A 21,927-nucleotide genomic window follows, 5' to 3' on the forward strand; every position below is an offset into this window, starting at 1 on the left:
TATAGTTAATAGCAGATTTCTAGAGGAAGTCCCATTAAACTCAGGAACAACAATAACAACTATCTGTGTTCATTGTTTTATATAGTAGCATTTTGAAAAATTTTATTACTGTGGCAAGTCATGTAAAAGAAGTAGAGGTAAAATACACAAACTTATTTTGAGGTGACTTGATTATATGCCTTGAAATGTAAAACACTAAGCTAAAAATAACATTCTCCAGTCTTAATTAAATCTTAATTAATCTAATTGTATATGATAAATACTCATAAGTCAACAGTACTCAGTACTTACATAATATACATAAAAAAGTGATTTTTCAACAGAAATATAATGCCCTTAAAAGCAGAAGGAATCAAAATAAGACAAGATATATAGAAGTTGAATAAAGAAAACTGAAAAATTTTATTGGCACATTGAAAATAGGACCCGAGTAAATGGAAAATTATGACACATTACCAGATGGGAAGACTGAATATTTGCTCATTGTTCTCTCCAAGTTACATTTTAGATGATCCACAATTCAATTTTTAATCTTAAATGATTTTTTTTTTCTGGAAACGGACACTTTTACTTAAGGTCAACTTTGAGAACATACTTAGCATTCGTAAATATACATTTGGAAATATGGATATTCACAAAGAGATCCATATTTGTCAGAGATATATAACTATTAACTACATGAGAAATATAGATTTTAAAAATTAAAATCACCAGAAACACATCAGGACAGAAAAGAATGGAAGCAAATTTACAAAGTGATGCAAAGCAAAGGACTGAATCCAAGGATACTCTATCCAGCAAGGCTATCATTCAAAATTGAAGGGGAAATAAGGAGCTTCACAGACAAAAAAAAAAAAACCAAAAAACAAACAAACAAACAAACAAAAACAAAAAACAAAAAAACAACAACAACTAAGGGAGTTTATCACCACCAAACCAGCAATGCAAGAAATGCTAAAGGGACTGGTATAAAAAGAAGAAATAAAAACATAAGAAAGAATACAGGCACAAAAAATAAAAATGGCTACAAACAAGTACTTTTCAATAATAACTTTAAACGGAAATGGACTAAATTCTCCAACCAAAAGACATCAAGTGGCTGAATGAATAAAAAAACATGACCCATATATATGCTGTCTACAAGAAACCCACCTCAGAACAAGGGACTCACACAGAATGAAAGTGAAGGGATGGAAAAATATCTTTCAGGCAAGTGGAAATAAAAAAAAAAAGCTGGGGTAGCAATACTTATATCTGACAAAATAGACCTCAAAGTGAAGGCCATAACAAGAGATAAGGAAGGCCACTTCATAATACTAAAGGGATTGATACAACAAGAGGATATAACCCTGATAAACATATGTACCCAATGCAGGAGCACCCAAATACATAAAAAAACTCCTGAAAGATATCAAGAGAGAGATCAACAACAATATAATCATAGTAGGGGACTTTAGTACACCACTGACATCACTGGATAAATCCTCTAGACAAAAAATCAACAAAGAAACAGCAATCCTAAATGACTCACTAGATCAGATGGACTTAACTGACATCTTCAGAACATTTCACCCCAAAGCCGCAGAATATACATTCTTCTCAAGTGCACATGGGACATTTTCAAAAATAGACCACATATTAGGTCACAAGCAAAGAATCCCCAAATTCAAGAAGATAGAAATCATACCAAGCATCTTCTCAGACCACAATGGCATAATAGTAGGAATAAACTACAATAAAAACAATCGCCGAAACTGGTTTGGCTCAGTGGATAGAGCGTCAGCCTGCAGACTGAAGGGTCCCAGGTTCGATTCCGGTCAAGGGCATGTACCTGGGTTGCGGACACATCCTCAGTGGGAGATGTGCAGGAGGCAGCTGATCGATGTTTCTCTCTCATCGATGTTTCTAACTCTCTATCTCTCTCCCTGCCTCTCTGTAAAAAATCAATAAAAATGTATACATATAAAAAAAAAACACAACCCAAAACACTCAAAAACTTGGAAGCTGAATAGCATGTTATTAAATATTAATTGGGTTACCAATGAGATCAAAGAAGAAATTAAAAACATCCTGGAAACTAAAGACAATGAAAACACAACAACCCAAACCTATGGGACACAATGAAAGCAGTCCTGAGAGGGAAGTTTATAGCTATACAGGCCTAACTCAAAAAACAAGAAAAAATGGTAGTAAATCATCTAACTCTACAACTCAAAGAATTAGAAAGAGAGCAACAAGAAAACCCCAGAGTGAGCAGAAGGAAGGAGACAATAAAGATCAGAGCAGAAATAAATGACGTAGAGACCAAAAAAACAATACAGAAAATCAATGAAAGCAAGAGCTGGTTCTTTGAAAGGATAAACAAGATTGATGAACCTCTAGCCAGGCTCACCAAGAAGCAGAGAGAGAGGACCCAAATAAACAAAATCAGAAACGATAGAGGCGAAATAACAACAGACCCCACAGAAATACAAATGATTGTTTAAAATTATTCACCAAAACCAGTTTGGCTCAGTGGATGGAGCGTCAGCCTGCGAACTGAGGGGTCCCGGGTTCGATTCCGGTCAAAGGCATGTACCTGGGTTGCGGGCACATCTCCAGTGGGAGATGTGCAGGAGGCGGCTGATCAATGTTTCTCTCCCATCAATGTTTCTGGCTCTCTACCTCTCTCCCTTCCTCTCTGTAAAAAATCAATAAAATATATTTTAAATAAATAAATAAATAAATAAAAAATAAAAATACTATGAACAACTCTACTCCAACAAACTAGACAACCTAGGGGAAATGGACATATTCTTAGAAAAATACAACATTCCAAAACTCAATCAGGAAGAATCTAAAAATCTCAATAGGCCAATAACTATGGAAGAACTTGAAGCAGTCATCAAAAAGCTTCCAGCAAACAAAAGCCTGGGGCCAGACAGCTTCACAGGGGAGTTTTACCAAACTCAAGGAAGAACTAAAACCTATCCTCCTCAGACTATTCCAAAAATTCAAGAGGAAGGAACACTTCCAAGCTCATTCTATGAAGCCAGCATCACCCTAATACCAAAACCAGGTAAAGACAACACAATGAAAGAGAATTGCAGGCCAATATCCCTCATGAACATAGATGAAAAAATACTCAACAAAATCCTAGCAAATAGGATCCAGCAGTAAATCAAAAAGATCATACACCATGACCAAGTAGGATTTATCCCAGGGATCCAAGTATGGTACAATATCCTCAAATCAATAAATGTGATACATCACATAAACAAATTGAGAGAAAAAAACCACATAATCATATCAATTGATGCAGAAAAAGCATTTGACAAAATCCAACACCCATTTTTGATAAAAACTCTCAGCAAGGTGGGAATAGAAGGATCATACCTCAACATTATAAAAGCCATATATGACAAACCCACAGCCAACATCATACTCAATGGGCAAAAACTAAAACCATTTCCCCTAAGAACAGGAACAAGACAGGGATGCCCCATCTCACCACTCCTGTTCAACATAGTACTGGAAGTAATAGCCATTGCGTTTAGACAAGAAGAAGAAATAAAAGGCATCCAAATTGGAAAAGAAGTAAAACTGTCCTTATCCGCAGATGACATGATTGTACATAAGAAACCCTAAAGACTCCATCAAAAAACAATTAGACTTATTAAAAGAATTCGGCAATGTAGCAGGATACAAAATTAATGCCAAGAAATCCATGTCATTTCTATACACCAATAGTGAACTTACAGAAACAGAGACTAAAAAAGCAATCCCATTTACCATCACACCAAAAAAATTAAGATACCTAGGAATAAACTTATCTAAAGAGGTAAGAAACCTACAGGAAACTACAGGATATTGAAAAAAGAGATAGAGGAAGACATAAACAGATGGAAGAACATACCATGTTCTTGGTTTTGTAGAATCAACATCATTAAAATGTCCATACTACCCAAAGCAATCTATAAATTCAACGCACTCCCCATTAAATTACCAATGGCATATTTCACATACCTAGAACAAACTCTCCAAAAATTCATCTGGAATAAAAAAGACCCCGAATAGCTGCAGCGATCCTGAGAAAGAAGAACAAAGTAGGTGGGATCTCAATACCAGATATCAAGCTGTATTGCAAAGCCAGTGTTCTCAAAACTGCCTGGTACTGGCACAAGAACAGACATATAGATCAATGGAATAGGATAGAAAATCCAGAAATTGACCCGAACCAATATGCTCAATTAATATTTGACAAAGGAAGCAAGAACATACAATGGAGTCAAGACAGTCTCTTCAATAAATGATGTTGGGAAAATTGGACAGATACATGCAAAAAAAATGAATCTAGACCACCAACTTACACCATACACAAAAATAAACTCAAAATGGATAAAGGACTTAAATGTAAGATGGGAAACCATAAAAATACTAGAAGAATCCAAAGGCAACAAAATCTCAGACATATGCCGAAGTAATTACTTCACAGATACAGCTCCTAGGGCATTGGAAACTAAAGAGAAAATAAACAAATGGGACCACATCACAATAAAAAGCTTCTACACAGCAAAAGAAACTATCAACAAAACAACAAGAAAGCCCACTGCATGGGAGAACGTATTTGCCAATGTTATCACCAATAAGGGTTTAATCTCCAACATTTATAGGGAACTCATACAACTTAACAAAAGGAAGATAAACAACCCTATCAAAAACTGGGCAAAGGACCTAAATAGACACTTTTAAAAAGAGGACATTCAGAAAGCAAAGAGACGTATGAAAACATGCTCAAAGTCACAAATCATCCAAAAGATGCAAATCAAAACAACAATTAGGTACCATCTCACACCTATCAGAATGGCTATCATCAACAAATCAACAAACGACAAGTGCTGGAGAGGATGCTGAGGAAAAGGAACACTCGTGCACTGCTGGTGGGAATGCAGACTGGTGCAGCCACTATGGAAGACAGTATGGAGTTTCCTCAAAAAACTAAAAATGGAACTCCCATTTGACCCAGTGATCCCACTTCTAGGAATATATCCCAAGAAATCAGAAACACCAATCAGAAAGGATATATGCATCCCTATGTTCATAGCAGCACAATTTATCATAGCTAAGATTTGGAAACAGCCCAAGTGCCCATCAGCAGATGAATGGATTAGAAAACTGTGGTACATCTACACAATGGAATACTATGCTGTTGTAAAAAGGAAGGAATTCTTACCATTTGCAACAGCATGGATGGAACTGGAGCGCATTATGCTAAGTGAAATAAGCCAGTCAATGAAAGAAAAATACCACATGATCTCACTCATTTATGGATAATTAAGACCAGTATAAACTGATGAACAAAAATAGATACAGAGGCAGAGCAACATGGAACAGACTGTCAAACTACAGCGAGAAGGCTGGGGTGGTTGGGGTTGGGGGGTAAGAGATCAACCAAAGGACTTGTATGCATGCATATAAGCATAACCAATGGTCACAAGACACTGGGGGGTAGGGGAAGGTCAAGGGGGAAAAAAAGGAGACATATGTAATACTCTTTGTAATACTTTAAGCAATAAAACAAAATAAAAACAAAATAAAAATAAATAAAAATTAAAATCACAATTTAAATAGTTAAATATTTCCAAAAGATAATTACCTGTTTTTCATAGAATTTCCATATATCCCACCAACTCTACTTCTGGGTCTATACCCTGAATAATTTTTCAAAATATATTTTATTGATTTTGCAAAGAGTAAAGGAGAAGGATACTAGTAAAGAGATAGAAACATCAATGAGAAAGAAACATCAACGAGAAAGAAACATCAATGAGAAAGAAACATCAATCAGCTGCCTTCTCCATGTCCCCAACTGAAGATTGAGCCTGCAACCCAGGCATGTGCCCTAACAGGAATCAAACCATGATGTCCTGGTTCATAAACCGATGCTCAAACACTGAGCCACACTGGCAAGGAATATACCCCAAATAATTTAAAGCAGGAACTCAGATATTAGTACACCAATCTTCATAGTAGCATTATTCACCATTGCCAAAAGGTAGAAACAACCCAAATATCCATTGACAAGTAAATGGATAAATAAACATGTACTATAAACAAACAATGGAGTATAATTCAGCCTTAAAAAGTAACAATATTGTTATACATGCTACAACATGAACCTTGAAAATAGTATGCTACATGAAATAAGCCAGACACAAAAAGGACAAATATTATATGATTCCACTAATAAAAGCAATCTAGAGTAGTCAAATTCAGAGACAAAAAGTAGAATAGTGGTTACCAGGAGCTGAGAATGGAGGAACAGGGAGTTATTGTTTAACTAGAGGCCCGGTGCATGAAATTCGTGCATGTAGGGGTCTCCTCAGCCCAGCCTGCACCCTCTCCAATCTGGGCCCCCTTGGGGGATGTCCAACTGCCAGTTTAGGCCTGATCCCTGCCTGCCTGCCTGATTTCCCCTTACTGCGCCCCTTGCCAGCCTGGTCACCCTTCACTGCCTCACCTCCTGGCCCGTTTGCCCCAAACTGCCCTCCCCTGCCAGCCTGGTTACCGCCAAATGCCCCCCCTGCCAGCCTGGTTACCACTAACTGCCCTCCCCTTCTAGCCTGGTCACCCCTAACTGTCCTCCCCTTCTAGCCTGGTCACTCCTAATTGTCCTCCTCTGCAGGCCTGGTCGCCCTCAACTGCCTTCCCCTGCTGGCCCAGTCCACACTAACTGCCCTCCCCTGCCGGCCTGGTCATCCCTAACTGCTCTCCCCTGCAGACCTGGGTCCCCCTGCAACTGCCCTCCTCTGCTGGCCCAGTCACCACCACCTGCCCTTCCCTGCAGGTCTGATCGCCCTCAACTGCCCTCCCTTTCAGGCCTGGTCCCTCCCAACTGGCCTCCCCTGCTGGCCTGATTGCCCACAACTTCCAAAATTGTGGTGGCCATCTTGTGTCCACATGAGGGCGGCCATCTTGTATGTTGGAGTGATGGTCAATTTGCATATTACTCTTTTATTAGCTAGGACTAGAGGCCCGGTGCACAAAGATTTGTGCACTCGGGGGGGAGGGTGTCCCTCAGCCCAGCCTGTGCCCTCTCGCAGTCTGGGACCCCTCGGGAGATAACGATCTGCTGGATTAGGCCTGCTCCTGGGTGGCAGAGGGCAGGCCCAATCCCTAGGTGCAGCCCCTGGTCGGGCTCAGAGCAGGGCCGATTGGGGAGTTGGGGCGCCGCCCCCTGTCATGCACAGAGCAGGGTGATCAGGAGGTTGTGATGCCACCCTCAGTCACGCTCAGGGTAGGGCTGATTGGGGGGTTGGGGTACCGTCCCCTGTCACACTCAAGGCAGGGTCGATGGGGAGGTTGCGGTGCCACCCCGTCACGCACAGAGCAGGGCCAATCAGGGGTTTGGGGCACTGCCCCCGTCACTCACAGAGCAGGGCCCATCAGGGGGGTTGAGGCGCCGCCACTCTCACACTCAGGGCAGGGCCAATGGGGAGGTTATGGCTCTACCCTGTCACACACAGAGCAGGGCCCGTGGCGGGGGGGGGGGTTGGGGCACCGCACCCTGTCACACACAGAGCTGCAGGGCGATCAGGGGGTTTGGGCACTGCCCCCTGTCACACTGATCCCGGTGCCGGGAGGCATATTACCCTTTTACTATATAGGGTAGAGGCCTGGTGCATGGGTGGGTGCTGGCTGGTTTGCCCTGAAGGGTGTCCTGGATCAGGGTGGGGGTCCCCACTGGGGTGCCTGGCCAGCCTGGGTGAGGGGATGATGGCTGTTTGCAGCTGGTCACACACCCTTCAGGGTGGGGGTCCCCACTGGGGTGCCTGGCCAGTCTGGGTGAGGGGCTGAGGCCTGTTTTCAGGCTGGGGGTGACTGAAGCTCCCAACCACTCCTTTTTTTCTTTTTTCTTTTTTTTTATTCTGGGCCAGCTTTAGCTTTGAGGCTTGGCTCCAGCTCTTAGGCCTCCACTGCTCAAGTAGGTTTCTGGCCTTTGCTTACAATGTTGCGATCCTGCTGGCTGAAGCCCGGCGGACTAAAGCGGGTTTCTGGGGTTTCTTTAGCTTCTATATTTGTTACATAGTTGTTTAGAGTTGCAGCTCAGAGGCCTGCAGCGGCAGGTGGGGAACGTTGGAGTCCTCCATCACTGAAGCAAGCAAGCCTCATGTTAGTTTCAAGCTTCCTGGCTGCCGGCCGCCATCTTGGCTGACATTTAATTTGCATATTGCCCTGATTAGCCAATGGGAAGGGTAGCGGTCGTATGCCAATTACCATGTTTCTCTTTTATTAGATAGGATAGCCAAAAACGTGAAATGAACCAAATTTCCATCAACAGAAGAATGAATAAACAATCTATAATAATAAAAGCATAATATGCTAATTAGTTGTACATCCTTCTGGACATCCTTGCAGATGACCTTCCAGATGAAGCCAGGGCTGCGAGGGAAGCCTGGGCCCTGGGTGCTAAAGGGAAGCTGGTGCTGGCATCCAGGGGAAGGAATGCCTACTCTTGCACGAATTTTGTGCATCGGGCCTCTAGTCTGGGTATATCCGTCCAATGGAATGTTACCCTTCAATAAAATGAATGAACTATTGAAACACGCTACAACATGGATGCATGTCAAAATACTTATGCTGAATGAAATAAGCAAGAGCAAATGGGTACAAGTACATTCTGTATTATTCCATTTATGCAGAATTCTAAAAATGCAATCTAGCCCTAGCTGGTTTGGCTCAGAGGATAGAGCATTCACCTGCACACTGAAGGGTCCAAGGTTCGATTCCACTCAAAGGCACATGCCTGGGTTGCGGGCTCAATCCCTAGTAGGGGGAATACAGGTGGTAGCCAATCCATGATTCTCTCTCATCATTGTTGTTTCTATCTCTCTCTCCCTCTCCCTTCCTCTCTGAAATCAAATTAAAAATATTAAAAAAAATAAACAAGGAGAAACTAAGATTGGTTCATAGATAAACACCGGGAAATAGTCGCCTCCCACAACAATTGAAAAATATCCCAAAGGACGGAGCAAACATCGTCCAGAACAACAGGAAGGCTGGCTGAGTGTAATTTCTACAACTAGAAGAAAAGAAAAGCACGCTGAGAGCCAGAGGAGCTGCGGAGGCTGAGTGCAGAGGTACGGCGGCGGCTCGCGCGCGCGGATAGGGGGTGGCACCTGAGGACGCGGCTGTCTTTTTGAATCACAAGCTCCCGACTGCTCTGAACTCCGGTTCTGGGAAGTCTCTGGGGACCCAGGACTCATACGGGAGAGGCTGCTCTGTCAGGCGGCAGCGGGCGAACTTGAGGGCGGATTTCCCTCAGAGGTGCTTGCAGCCGTTACCGGGACACTGAGACTTGCGACTCCGGGCGCGGAGAATCAGCCATAGCTTCTTTCTCCGCCCTTTTGACTCCCTGAGACCCCGCCCCACCCAGGCTGCAGCAGAGGCTTTTGCATGTGAATGTACCTAACTACAGCCCAGCCAAGCAGACCCGGAACTTCCAAGAGAAGGCCCAAGGCCCCGCAGCGGCTTGCATTGCTTCACAGCTGAGCCTCTTCGTGGCTCCGGCTGTGTGGCCTCAGGCAGGGGCTGAATTAGCACCTCCTTAGATCCAGGAGCCACTGTACCCAGTGGTCAGAGGGGGACCATTCTACCACTTCAGACACAGCTGCTTCCCACAGCCAATTGGCCTGGAGGTCAATTCCTCCCAGTGATCCTACAACAACCAAGGCACCAAGAGTGCACCAAGAGTGTCCACCCCAGGTAACTGGGGAGGCTGAGCACTGGGCCCTACAGGACACCTGGCGCGCAGGGCCACTCTATCAACACAGGGAAGCAGCCAAAATGCGGAGACAAAGAAACAGGTCACAATTGGCAGAAACGGAGGAGGGCAGACGACTGGATATAGAGTTCAAGGCCACGTTTATAAGGTTTGTCAAGAATTTTATGGAAACCGCCGATAAATTTAATGAATCCCTCAAGGAGTACAGTGAGACCATGGAGGACATGAAAAAGGACCAACTAGAAATTAAGCATACGCTGACTGAAATAAAGAATAATTTACAGAGATCCAACAGCAGACAAGAGGATCCCAAGAATCAAGTCAAAGATTTGAAATACAAAGAAACAAAAAATACCCAACTGAAAAAGGAAAAAGAAAAGGGATTCAAAAAATATGAAGATAGTGTAAGGAACCTCTGGGACAACTTCAAGCGTACCAACATCAGAATTATAGGGGTACCAGAAGGAGAGAGAGGGCAAGATATTGAAAACCTTTTTGAAGAAATAATGACAGAAAACTTCCCCCACCTGGTGAAAGAAATGGACTTACAAGTCCAGGAAGCGCAGAGAACCCCAAACAAAAGGAATCCAAAGAGGACCACACCAAGACACATCATAATTAAAATGCCAAGAGCAAAAGATAAAGAGAGAATCTTAAAAGCAGCAAGAGAAAGACAGTCAGTTACCTACAAGGGAGTACCCATCCGACTGTCAGCTGATTTCTCAACAGAAACCATGCAGGCCAGAAGAGAGTGGCAAGAAATATTCAAAGAGATGAATAGCAAGAACCTGCAACCAAGATTACTTTATCCAGCAAAGCTATCATTCAGAATGGAAGGTCCGATAAAGAGCTTCAGGGATAAGAAAAAGCTAAAGGAGTTCATCACCACCAAACCAGCATTATATGAAATGCTGAAAGGTATTCTTTAAGAAGAGGAAGAAGAAAAAGGAACTCTTACCATTTGCCACAGCATCGATGGAACTGGAGAGCGGATAAATACCACAAGATCTCACTTATTTGTGGAATATAATGAACAACATAAACTGATGAACAAGGACTGATCCAGAGACGGAGAGGCTTTGATTGGACTGTCGGGCCTTGGAGGGAAGGTAGGGGAGGGTGGGGGCAAGGGGGAAGGATCAACCAAAGGACTTATATGCAAGCATATAGGCCTAACCAATGGACACGGACAACGGGGGGGTGAGGGGATGAGCGGGGGGGCGGGGTAGAGGGTACACATATGTAATATCTTAATCAATAAAAAAATATAAAAAATAAATAAATAAAAAATAAACAAAAAATGCAATCTAATCTGTAGTGGCTATTGGTTGCCTGGGGATGGGAGAAAGGAGTTGTGAAGAGCAAGAGAGGCCTAAAGTATGAAATACAAATGGATGTAAGGAAACTTTTGGAGGGTGACTGTATATTCATTATTTTGAGTATATGCCTTTATTGTATGTCAAATATACAATATTGAAATGACAGAATATGTCAACTATAAAGCTATTAAAATATGTAGAACATACTGCAGGTAAATACAGTCACTTTATATCTTTAAGATAGGAAAAGAAAGATAGATGGCAAATAAAATTATAGTTCATTAGCAAATGAACAACAATAAAATGAACATATTCCAGTAAATATGCATAAAAGTGTTTATATAGCTAAACTTCTAATATAAATAAGGCACAAAATCTAATAAACTAAATGGAATGATATTGATCATTTATTTTAAAAAATTTTGCAGAGGATGCTCACTTTCCATGCATAGAATAAACAAAAATAGTCACAAAGAAAAAGAAAAAAAAAACAGACATATAATTCTGTATATTCTACACAAAAGAAAATAAAAAGCCACCTGGAAAAATACTTACAGAAAAAAAATGCCTGAGGGTGAACATCTCTAATTTATAAAGGGTCCAAAAAATGGATCAGTTTTAAGATTGACAATGTAGCAGGGGAAAAAGTGAACAGCCAATTCACAAACGAGAACAATTCAACAAGTAAATGTTCAATAAAAACGTGCTAACATTTTTCACTCACTTAATTAGTAAAGCCTTAAAAATAAATGCTGGTAAGTGTATGCTAAATTTGATATCCTTCTATATTACTAATGCTTTGAAGATTAGTATAAAATTTATAGAAGGTAACAGCTTTAGGTTTTAAGAACTATAAAAGTATTTAAATCCTTTAGTATAGTAATTTTCCTTCTGGGATTTTTGCCTAAGGAAATATTCCAAATTCTGGAACAATATTATGCATTAAGATATTTTTCAAATGACAATAAAAATTAAAAGCAGTGCAAATAGTTAAAACAGGAGCGTGATAATTAAATTAGGATATAATTGCTCAATGGAATATTTTATAGGCATTAAAGAAAACATAGACATGATATAGCAATATGGGAATATATGTAATAGAATGCTAGGTTTAAGTAATGCTATGGTTAAAATAATGTAAATATTTTGATGAACCAAATGTGAAAGGAGATATAAAATTGATAGATTAGTGGGTGATTTATTTTCCTACTTAATAAAGAGGGAATATGCAAATTGAGCATCACTCCACCACAAAGATGGTGGCACCCAGAGGAGGCGGGGGTATCCGTAACATAAGATGGCTGTGCCCACAGCGGAGGCTGAGTTCTCATAATGAGCCTTAACATGCGATCAGCGGGGACCTGAGGCTGCACCCCCCACCCTAGTGCCAGGCTGGGGGACCTCAGGCTGTGACCCCCACCCAGCAGGGCTTGACATGGGACCTCAGACCATGCCCCCCACCCTGGTGCTGGGCCAGGGGACCTGCGGCCGTGCCCCCAACCTGGCGGGGCTTGACAAGGGTGGGACCAGCTAGGTCTGGATCTAGCTCAATGAGGGGAGGAGGGCGGCAGGGTCTGGGTCTTGTGCGATTTTGAGGCACACGTGGGTGGGTGGGGACTTGACTCTGGGTCCCATGGTGTGCCCCAGACTCTGACAGTAGGAGATTTTCATATACATTTTATTAATTTTCTTTCATCTCTTACACTTCTATTATAGAGGAAGGACAAATAGCAATATTAAAGTATTTCCTCTCATTAATCCCCTTTTAATGTGCACAAATTTCATGCACCAGGCCACTAGTATAATCATATTAATCAATGTCACCCCAATGAATTTAATTTAAAAAAGGAAATAAAAGACTCTCTAAATCTCAGATTTTGTGATTCTCAGTGCTCCATCAATACTAATTAAGTTAAGCTGGGCTTTCACTGATTTTCTTTTTCTATTTGTGGACTACAAATTGCTATACCAATCAGTTTATACAAATTGATGCAACTGACCAATTCAATGAAAACAGTTAGTAGTGCTAATTGTGCATTATAGTGCTTCAAAGAAAGCTAAATGGATTTTGGTTCTTTAAGGGATTCTTTCATACTTTGGTTAAACCTTGGGGTGAGGATCTGGCTGTTAAAACAGGTTAAAATAAACTCTAAGCTCTCAGAGCCACTCTTCATTGCAAATCACACTGATGACTAATTCTATTATAACTCTGGAGGCTCATGCAGAGAATTATAAGATCTTTGCTTAGTGTACTCCTTATTTACCTCACAGTGGCTTTATTTGACCATCCTTTCCAAAATAGCCACCCCTCCTGCTATTTTATGATGCCACATCCATAATCTTATTTTATTTTTCATAGCACTTATCAGTATCTGAAATTATTTTATTGACTTGTTCACTATTTTATTCATCTTTACTCACAAAGTCTTATCTGTCTTATTATCTGAAATAGCACCTGGGTCTATAACCCTACATGGTAAATAGAAAGTGTTCAATTAAATGTTGAATGAATGAATGGATGGATGAATTTGACACCAGCAAAGGTAAAGAACAAGTTATAATCTATAACATTTTGTGGTTGAGGAGTAGGGCAAGGAGGTAAGGCAATTTGATCATCACAGTTCTTAGGCTTATTTTGGAAGCTCTCAGGAACCACCAAAACTTAGAGTGAGGTGAAGGTTGGTCTATTTCCTACAACTTGGTAATAAAATGAAGTCTCAGATCAAATCCTGCTACACACATAGACATTTATTAACAACCATGCATAAAGAGCCATATAATCCCAAACTTTAGAAATCCTAAAATTCTGTTCTTCCGGGTGCTCCATAAGTAACTTGCATAAAATGTTCACCTGATGTAAATAGAGTATTATTGTAGTGGTGGAATTGACTAACCATCCACTATAAAAAGGTGATCAGGATTATTCCAGAACAAAAACTGGATTATGGGTTTAGGGTTAAACATGTGTTAATGATAAGTGTAAAGAGCTTGCTAGACTCTCAAAAATGGGTAGTATCTTTAAAGTATTTTAGCCAATAAATTGATCTTGAATACCACCAACTATACCCATGAGAGCCAATTTCTAACATCTCTTAGCCTGATTAGCAAGCTGTAAATTTCATCAATGAAAATCCATTTCTACCATTGATTATGCTAACTACCAAAACTTCTAGTATTGATGGGAGATAAAGATAGTGGAGACATTTGTAATAGCCATTCCTGAAATGGCCTTTCTTATTGGGATATGGATTCCTGATTAAGATCACTCATAGCTCCCAAGAGCAGTTTAAAACAGACATATTTGTATCATGTAGCCTACACTGAAGTATTTTATTATTTTAAAAAATATGTTTTTATTGATTTCAGAGAAAGTAAGGTAAAGAGAGGAGAGATAGAAACATCAATGATGAGAGAGAATCATTGATTGGCTGCTCAACCACTGATCCACGCTGGTCAGGCTATGCTAAAGTATTTTAAAGAAAATTACAGATATCATAAATGGTATCTCTGTTCATACAAAAAAGGCCTTGTCCAGTGAGCTAGAGGTATACTGAGGAGGTATAATAGAGGGAATATTGAAAGATTTGAGGTCATAAGAACCAAGCAGGGATATAAGGCAAGCAAGAATATCATATATAGGGCAGAAAGCTTGCCAGGTAACTGAGCAATCCATAGAATGTGCACTAATATCAGTGTCCTATTTATAAAAGGGCATAAAAGCAGAGGTGAGACATTAAATTAGGAGACACACAAATAAGCAGGACTTCTGGGCACAACATATTTACTCTGATCATGTTACTGGGGAATATGAAAAGTCTAGGAAGTCATCAAATGTGTGAAATCATGATTTAATTACTAGTCCCACTGCCTTATGGGGAAGATGAAGACAAATAATAAAGACCAAAGTTCCTTGAGCTTATATGTATATGTTTAGGAATATATTCTCATCTGGAGTCCAGATTGCCAATCATTATAACTCTTCCTTTGTAATCCTATATATTTTTATGTTTTAAAATTATGTTACATTTATTGGGGTGACATTGGTTAATAAATTTACATAGGTTTCAGGTGTATATTTCTATAATATATCATCTGTATTCTGCACTGTATATTGACCACCCAAAGTCTAGTCTCATTCCATCACCATATATTGGGCTCCTTTTACCTCTTCTACCTTACCTCACCCCCTTTCCCTCTGGTGACCACCATACTGTTGTCCATGTTTATGTGTTTTTGTTTGTTTGTTCATTTATTGCTTTGCCACATATGAGTGAAAGCATGTAGTTCTTATTTTTTCACATCTGACTTATTTCGCTTAGCATGATATTCTCAATATCCATCCATGTCATCACAATAATCCTATATATTTTGTGAATTTAAAGAACTTTCTGAACATTTATGTATAGACACAGACAACAGTGTGGTGATGGCCAGAGGGAAGGCAGGGTGGGAGTTGGGTGGAGGGAGGTGGGCAAAGGGGGAGGGTATGGGGATCTGTAATAGTGTCAACAATAAAAATAAAGCTAAAAAAATAAAAATAAAAAAACTTTCTGAGATGTGTCCACAGGCTGCCAAAAGATAAAAATATCATAAAAATGTTAAAAACTGTGTGTGTGTGTGTGTGTGTGTGTGTGTGTGTGTGTGTGAAGGCCTCTGTGTGTACTCAGAAGTCAAGTGAAACTAAACCTATGGGTAGGGTAGGGATGGTCATTGGAAGACCTCTCAACATGGAACAGGAAGGGATGAAGCAGGTTTTGGGGTATGAGGCAGGAGAAAGCCTTACCATTTATTTCCAAATAAAAGCAAGTAAAATTTCATCATGAAGGTAAAGCTGACACAAAAGGCTAACATCCACTGCTGTGGTATATGGGAGAGGATGTGTTGCACATACATGGACCTCATCTAACATAGCAGCTTATCCTCTTCACTTAGAGTCCACATCCCAAAACTGTGTCTTAGAAGCTGACCGACAGACACAGATTCAAGTACAAGTAGTTTATTTAGAATGTGATCTTCAGAAACACAGTAGAGGAGTGGGAAAATGAAACAAAGAATTGAATCCTGACAATAAACTTGTGCTATCACTAGTGTGGGTAACTAGCTTAATCACATTGGGGGAGAGTAGATCAATACCTCAGAGTTGTCTCACCTGAGGGGCAAGGGCTATTCTTGAAGGGAGGCATTTATTTATTAGCCTTTCTTGCCCCATGTTTGTATAGGGAAGTAGAGGAGTTTAAGGCCAGAGAAAGCTCAAGGGCAAAAAAAGGCAGATCCTGGCAGTTGGCTGAGGGGACCTGGCTATGGTTGTGGTGGGGATCTGCCATAATTTATAAGTAACAGTTTCAATGAACTCTACATAATAGGGTGTCTGGAGTCAGATTAAGGGGGAGCTCCAGTTTTGTGTAGCCTATCTCTGTATTTCAGCTTTCTTAACAATTACTATGGCCCTCCTCAGTGGTGAAAAGAAAGAGAAAGTCGAGAGTCAAACATTTCTTCCCCAACACGTTTGTATAGTTCCTGAGTCTGAAAAGTAGCTCCTTGGCTGTCACCAGAAGCAAGTACTCAGGCTATATCCAAAGACTGCAGTGGTATTTGTCATTACCAATGGGGGTTCTGTGTGGGTAGAATTCATTGAAGACTGAACATATAAGGCACTTAGAGAGCCAGCTCTTACCAGAGCAAGAAGACTCTTCTGTTCATCTCAGGGCACACACTGTTCTCTGTCCTCTAGGATGAGTCAGGAAAGTGGATCTTTTCAAAGGCACTAAAGGGGCCTGTGGAAAGAAAAATGGTTTTAAAAGCACGATGAGATTAAAAAGAAAACAACACTCCTGGCATCCATGCCCCTAAACATGATCCAACTCCTATGATAAGTGTGTCAAGCACAGCTCTTCACTTGGGAGTGCTTGTGGTCCTGGAATTCTTCCCTCTTTGAAACAAGAGAGAACCATCTGTATACCCAGGTCATTTAATAATAAAGTTTACATTGTTGCCACTGATTTTGCCCTGACCACAAATGTGAGAAAGAGCCAGATTTCTATGAGAAGTCACAAAAGCTTGAATTTCAGAAGGTGAACGTTTTTTTTCTTTGAAGGATACTTTATTATGTCTCAAGCTGCTCTTTTCTGGACAAGTTTTTGAAGCCTAGAAAATATTTTAAAGCTGTAATTATAGGGGCCGGTCTGTATTAAATGAAATATGATAAGCCTCTTGCTGTCGCTGGACCTCCAAAGTTTCAATCAGGTCAGAAGGGAAGGGATTCATGCTTTATAACCTGAAAAATGGGTTTTGAAGTTGACCTTTGCCTTTAAAAATTGTCTTCAAGACTATCCAGAAAAGTATTTAGAACATACAGTAGTATGGGCTCAAAAGTAAGGTTTCTTCTGAATGTGTGTGCCTAAGTGTTTCTACTGACCCCTTTCCAGTAGAGAATCACTAGAGACAGAACAACTCCTTACAGTAATGATTCCCAAATACCAATGGAGGGTTTCTTCTCACTAATTTAAAATACTTTATCGTGATCATTAGAACAATTATTTTCAGATCTAGAGGTCAGAGTTTACCTGCTATTATTCCATAATCTAATGCACCTCTATAGGTCTATAGGTAAGTACCTAGTGTTTTGTGGGTTTTTTAAAAAACTTATCTATTGATTTGAAAGTGAGGAAGAGAGAGAGAGAGAGAGAGAGAGAGAGAGAGAGAGAGAGAGAGAGAGAAATTTATTGTTCCACCACTTATTTATGCATTCATTGGTTGCTTCTTGTATGTGCCTAGACTAGAGATCAAACCTGCAACCTTGGCACACTCTAACCCACTGAGCTGCCCAGCCAGAGCCTGTACTTAGTGGGTTTTTTATTTGGGGGGGGGGTTGTTAAACCTCACCCAAGGATATTTTTCCATTGATTTTTTTTAGAGAGAGTGGAAAGGAGAGGAAGAGATAAAGAGAGAGAAACATCAATCTGAGATAGACACATTAATTGGTTGCCTCTCACATGCACCCCAACCAGAGCCAGGGATCAAACTTGCAACCTAGGTATGTGTCCTTGATGGCAATCAAACCTGGGACCCTTCAGTCGACAGGACAATGCTCTATCCACTGAGCAAAACCAGCTAGGGCAATGTATGTAGTGTTTTAATAGGCTTTTTGGTTTGAAATGATAATGAGAAGACTTGCCATTTTGGAATAAGTTAACTCCCTGATGATTTATTAGGGATTAGGTAGGCTTCATTTATCTGGGTTATGATGCTAAAATGGAGCAAGATTGTGAGATTAAATTTCATTCAAAATGGCCTTTGATAATGCTCAACAAAGTATCTAGCTGTCTTTCTGGTGGGGAAACAAGAGTTCACATGTTCTTGTCTTGTTGTTGTGGTGGTGGTGGTGGTTTTATTTGGGTCTGCTTCTGAGTACATGCATACATAGACTTGGCTTAACTGAGAAGGGCTTGGAGAAGTCACTTGGTAACTGAGAATAACTTTGCTTGTCTGTAAACTGATGGCTTCTTTGAGCTCCTGTCCTCAATTACAGCCAATGTTCTGTCTATATTATGTACTTTTGCACCTTTCTCCAGGTGAATAAGCTTGTCAGGAGGAAAAGAGAGGCTCTGAGAAAGTGCAAGAGAAAGGAAACTGGAAATGAGGAATATTTTCTTCTGGCAAGAGTTTTGTTAGCTCAATTCTGATTTAAAGTAAAATAGAGGAGGCTCATCTACTTTATTTCTTGTATACCTAAGAAGTCTCTTTGAACATTGTTTATCAGGCTCATAAAAGAAATGGAGAGAAAAACGTCTCTATTGCTATCTCATTTCCCTCAATGGCTGAAACATTTTTCTGTATGATTTCCAGACCAGCATATGAATGGGAGGTTAAGAAGAAGATGTATTTGGAGTGGGATACCAGAAACTTTGCTCTAGGGACTAGGCCTGCAGGTATATGCATCTCCTTCCCCTTATTTCCTCAAAAATTAGAGTGCTAGACATTGAAGACAAATTCCCAGTGTGCTGCATCAGCATGGTAATGATTCAACTGATCGGACCAACGCATATTTCTTCTAATAGACTAGGAAGGTATTTTGGCATCATGATTACTAATTAAATGGTTTCATTTTGTATTAACTCTATGTCAGAAGGTTCTATGCAAAGGCCCTTAAATTAGTTGCATAAAAACACACTTGCCTCTTTGACATAGATTTTTTTTTTTACTTACAAGTAAAATTTTGGTGGGTGTAAGACTACAGAGTGTGTTGGAAAGGTTCCATAATAGAATTGGGCACAATTGAGAGTTGTTCACTACTTCAACAACAAAGAAACTGTTAGTCAACTTTTATCATATTTTCAGAAACCCAGAGAAATGTAATTTTAACTATCAGGTTCTTAATAAAGACCAAGTTATTCAATATTAAAACTCAACACAGTTGAAAATAGAACCTTATTGAGATTTTAAAACTGTCAGCCTTGATTCTTTTAACTTGCATTGTTTTGCTTTCATTATGTTAGCTATATAGTATGGAAACAATTTCATCATTAATATTCACTCAGTCTGATGCCTTCAATGTAGCCAAATGCTAGCAGAGCAGCATCTCTGTACAACTGAATACTCTCTGAAATAAGAAAACTGTTGAGCCCTGGCTGATTTGCCTCAGTGGATAGAGCAGTGATGGTGAACCTTTTGAACTCGGCGTGTCAGCATTTTGAAAAACCCTAACTTAACTCCGTGTCACATATAGACATTTTTTGATATTTGCAACCATACTAAAACAAAGCCTTATATTTTTGATATGTATTTTATATATTTAAATGCCATTTAACAAAGAAAAATCAACCAAAAAAATGGGTGTCATAGGTTCGCCATCACTGGGATAGAGCATCAGCCCTCAGACTGAAGGGTTGAGGGTTCAATTCCTGGTCAAGGGCATGTACTACCTCCATTGCAGGTTCTATCCCCAGCCCCAGTTGGGGCACGTGTAGCAGGCAATCAATTGATGTGTCTCTCTCACATTGATGTTTCTCTCTCGTGTCTCTCCTCCACCCTTCCCCTCTCTCTAAAAATCAATGAAAAAAAATATCCTTGGGTGAGGATGAAAGAAAGAAAGAAAGAAAGAAAGAAAGAAAGAAAGAAAGAAAGAAAGAAAGAAAGAGAAAGAAAACTGTGCATATAAGATAGGGTGTGTTGCCGTGGCCGGTTTGGCTCAGTGGATAGAGCGTCAGCCTGCGGGATTAAAGGGGTCCCAGGTTCGATTTTGGTCAAGGGTATGTACCTGGGTTGTGAGCACATCCCCAGTAGGGGGCGTGCAGGAGGCAGCTGATCTCTCTCATTGATGATTCTAACTCTCTATCCCTCTCCCTTCCTCTCTGTAAAAAATCAATAAAATATATTTAAAAAAAAAGATAGGGTGTGTTCAGGTTGCTATGGCCATAGACATATCTCCTCAGGCAAGGGGAAAAAAGTAAAAAATAAACAAATTGGACTACATCAAAAAGGTTTTGCACAGCAAAGGAAGCCATCAATAAAATTAAAAGACAGCCCACTGAAAACATATTCACCAATGATACATCTGATAAGGAGTCAATATCCAAAATTTATAAAAATGTATACAATTCAACACCAAAAGCCAAACAATCCAATTAAAAAATGGACAAAGGCCCTGAATAGACACTTTTCCAAAGAGGACAGACAAATGGCCAATAGCCATATGAAAAGATGCTCAATATCACCATTATCAGAGATGCAAATTAAAGCTGTAATGAGATATTACCTTATACTTATCAGAAAGGCTATCATCAATTAATCAAAAAACAAGTGTTGACTAGCATGTAGAGAAAAGGGAACCCTTGTGCACTTATGGTGGGACTATAGAATAGTGCAGACACTGTGGAAAGCAGTATAGAATTACCTCAAAAAATTAAAAATGGAACTGCCTTATGACCCACTAATTCCACTTCTGGGAATTTATCCGAAGAAACATGAAACACTAATTTGAAAGACTGTATGCACCCCTGTGTTCATTGCAGTGTTATTTATAATAGCCAAGTTATGGGAGCAACCCAAGGGTCCATCAGTAGGTGAGTGGACTAAACAGCCATGGTACTTTTATACAATGGCTTATTACTCAGCCCTAAGAAAGAAGGATCTCGTACCCTTTGTAACAGAATAGATGGACCTCAAGAGTATTATGCTAAGTGAAATAAGTCAGAGAAAGATAAATATCATATGCTTTCACTTACATGTGGAGTCTAATGAACAAAATAAGAACAGACTCATAGATACAGAGAACAGACTGACTGAAGGGAGGGAGGTTACGAGGCTGGGTAAAAACGATGAAGGAATTAAACAAAATAAAACACTCAAACACAGATAACCAGAGGAAAATAGTGGTGTGGGGAGGTATAAGAGTGTAAAGGGGTGATAAATGGTTATGGAAGGAGACTTGACATTAGGTGATGAACACACAATACAATATGCAGATGATGTATTATAGAATTGTACATCTGATACATATGTAATTTTATTAACCAACTAGAGGCCCGGTGCATGAAATTCATGCACTGGGGGGGGGGGTGTCCCTCAGCCCAGCCTGCACCCTCTTCAATCTGGGACCCCTTGGGGGATGTCCGACTGCCGGTTTAGTTCCAGTCCCTCTCACAATCCAGGACTGCTGGCTCCCAACTGCTCACCTGCCTGCCTGCCTGATTGCCCCTAACCGCTTCTGCATGCCAGCCTGATCATCCCCTAACCACTCCCCTGCCAGCCTGATCGATGCCTAACTGCTCCCCTGCTGGCCTTATTGCCTCCAACTGCCCTCCCCTGCCAGCCATCTTGTGGCTGTGGGTGCTGCCATCTTTGAGG

At 40.4% G+C, this 21,927-nt stretch overlaps 1 long non-coding RNA gene across 1 annotated transcript in view; it reads right to left on the reverse strand.

Annotated features, from left to right (window-relative positions):
* The window catches only part of LOC308511258, an 808,460-nt gene that overhangs the window by 70,731 nt on the left and 715,802 nt on the right, over positions 1-21,927 (reverse strand). Inside the window, exon 5 of the long non-coding RNA XR_013995460.1 lies at positions 16,757-16,856. This is a non-coding gene — a long non-coding RNA (uncharacterized lncRNA). The remainder of the gene's footprint in view (positions 1-16,756; positions 16,857-21,927) is intronic.

The sequence above is a fragment of the Myotis nattereri genome (genome assembly GCF_964212035.1).
Source record: "Myotis nattereri genome assembly, chromosome: X".
In the NCBI taxonomy this organism is placed as follows: Eukaryota; Metazoa; Chordata; class Mammalia; order Chiroptera; family Vespertilionidae; genus Myotis; species Myotis nattereri.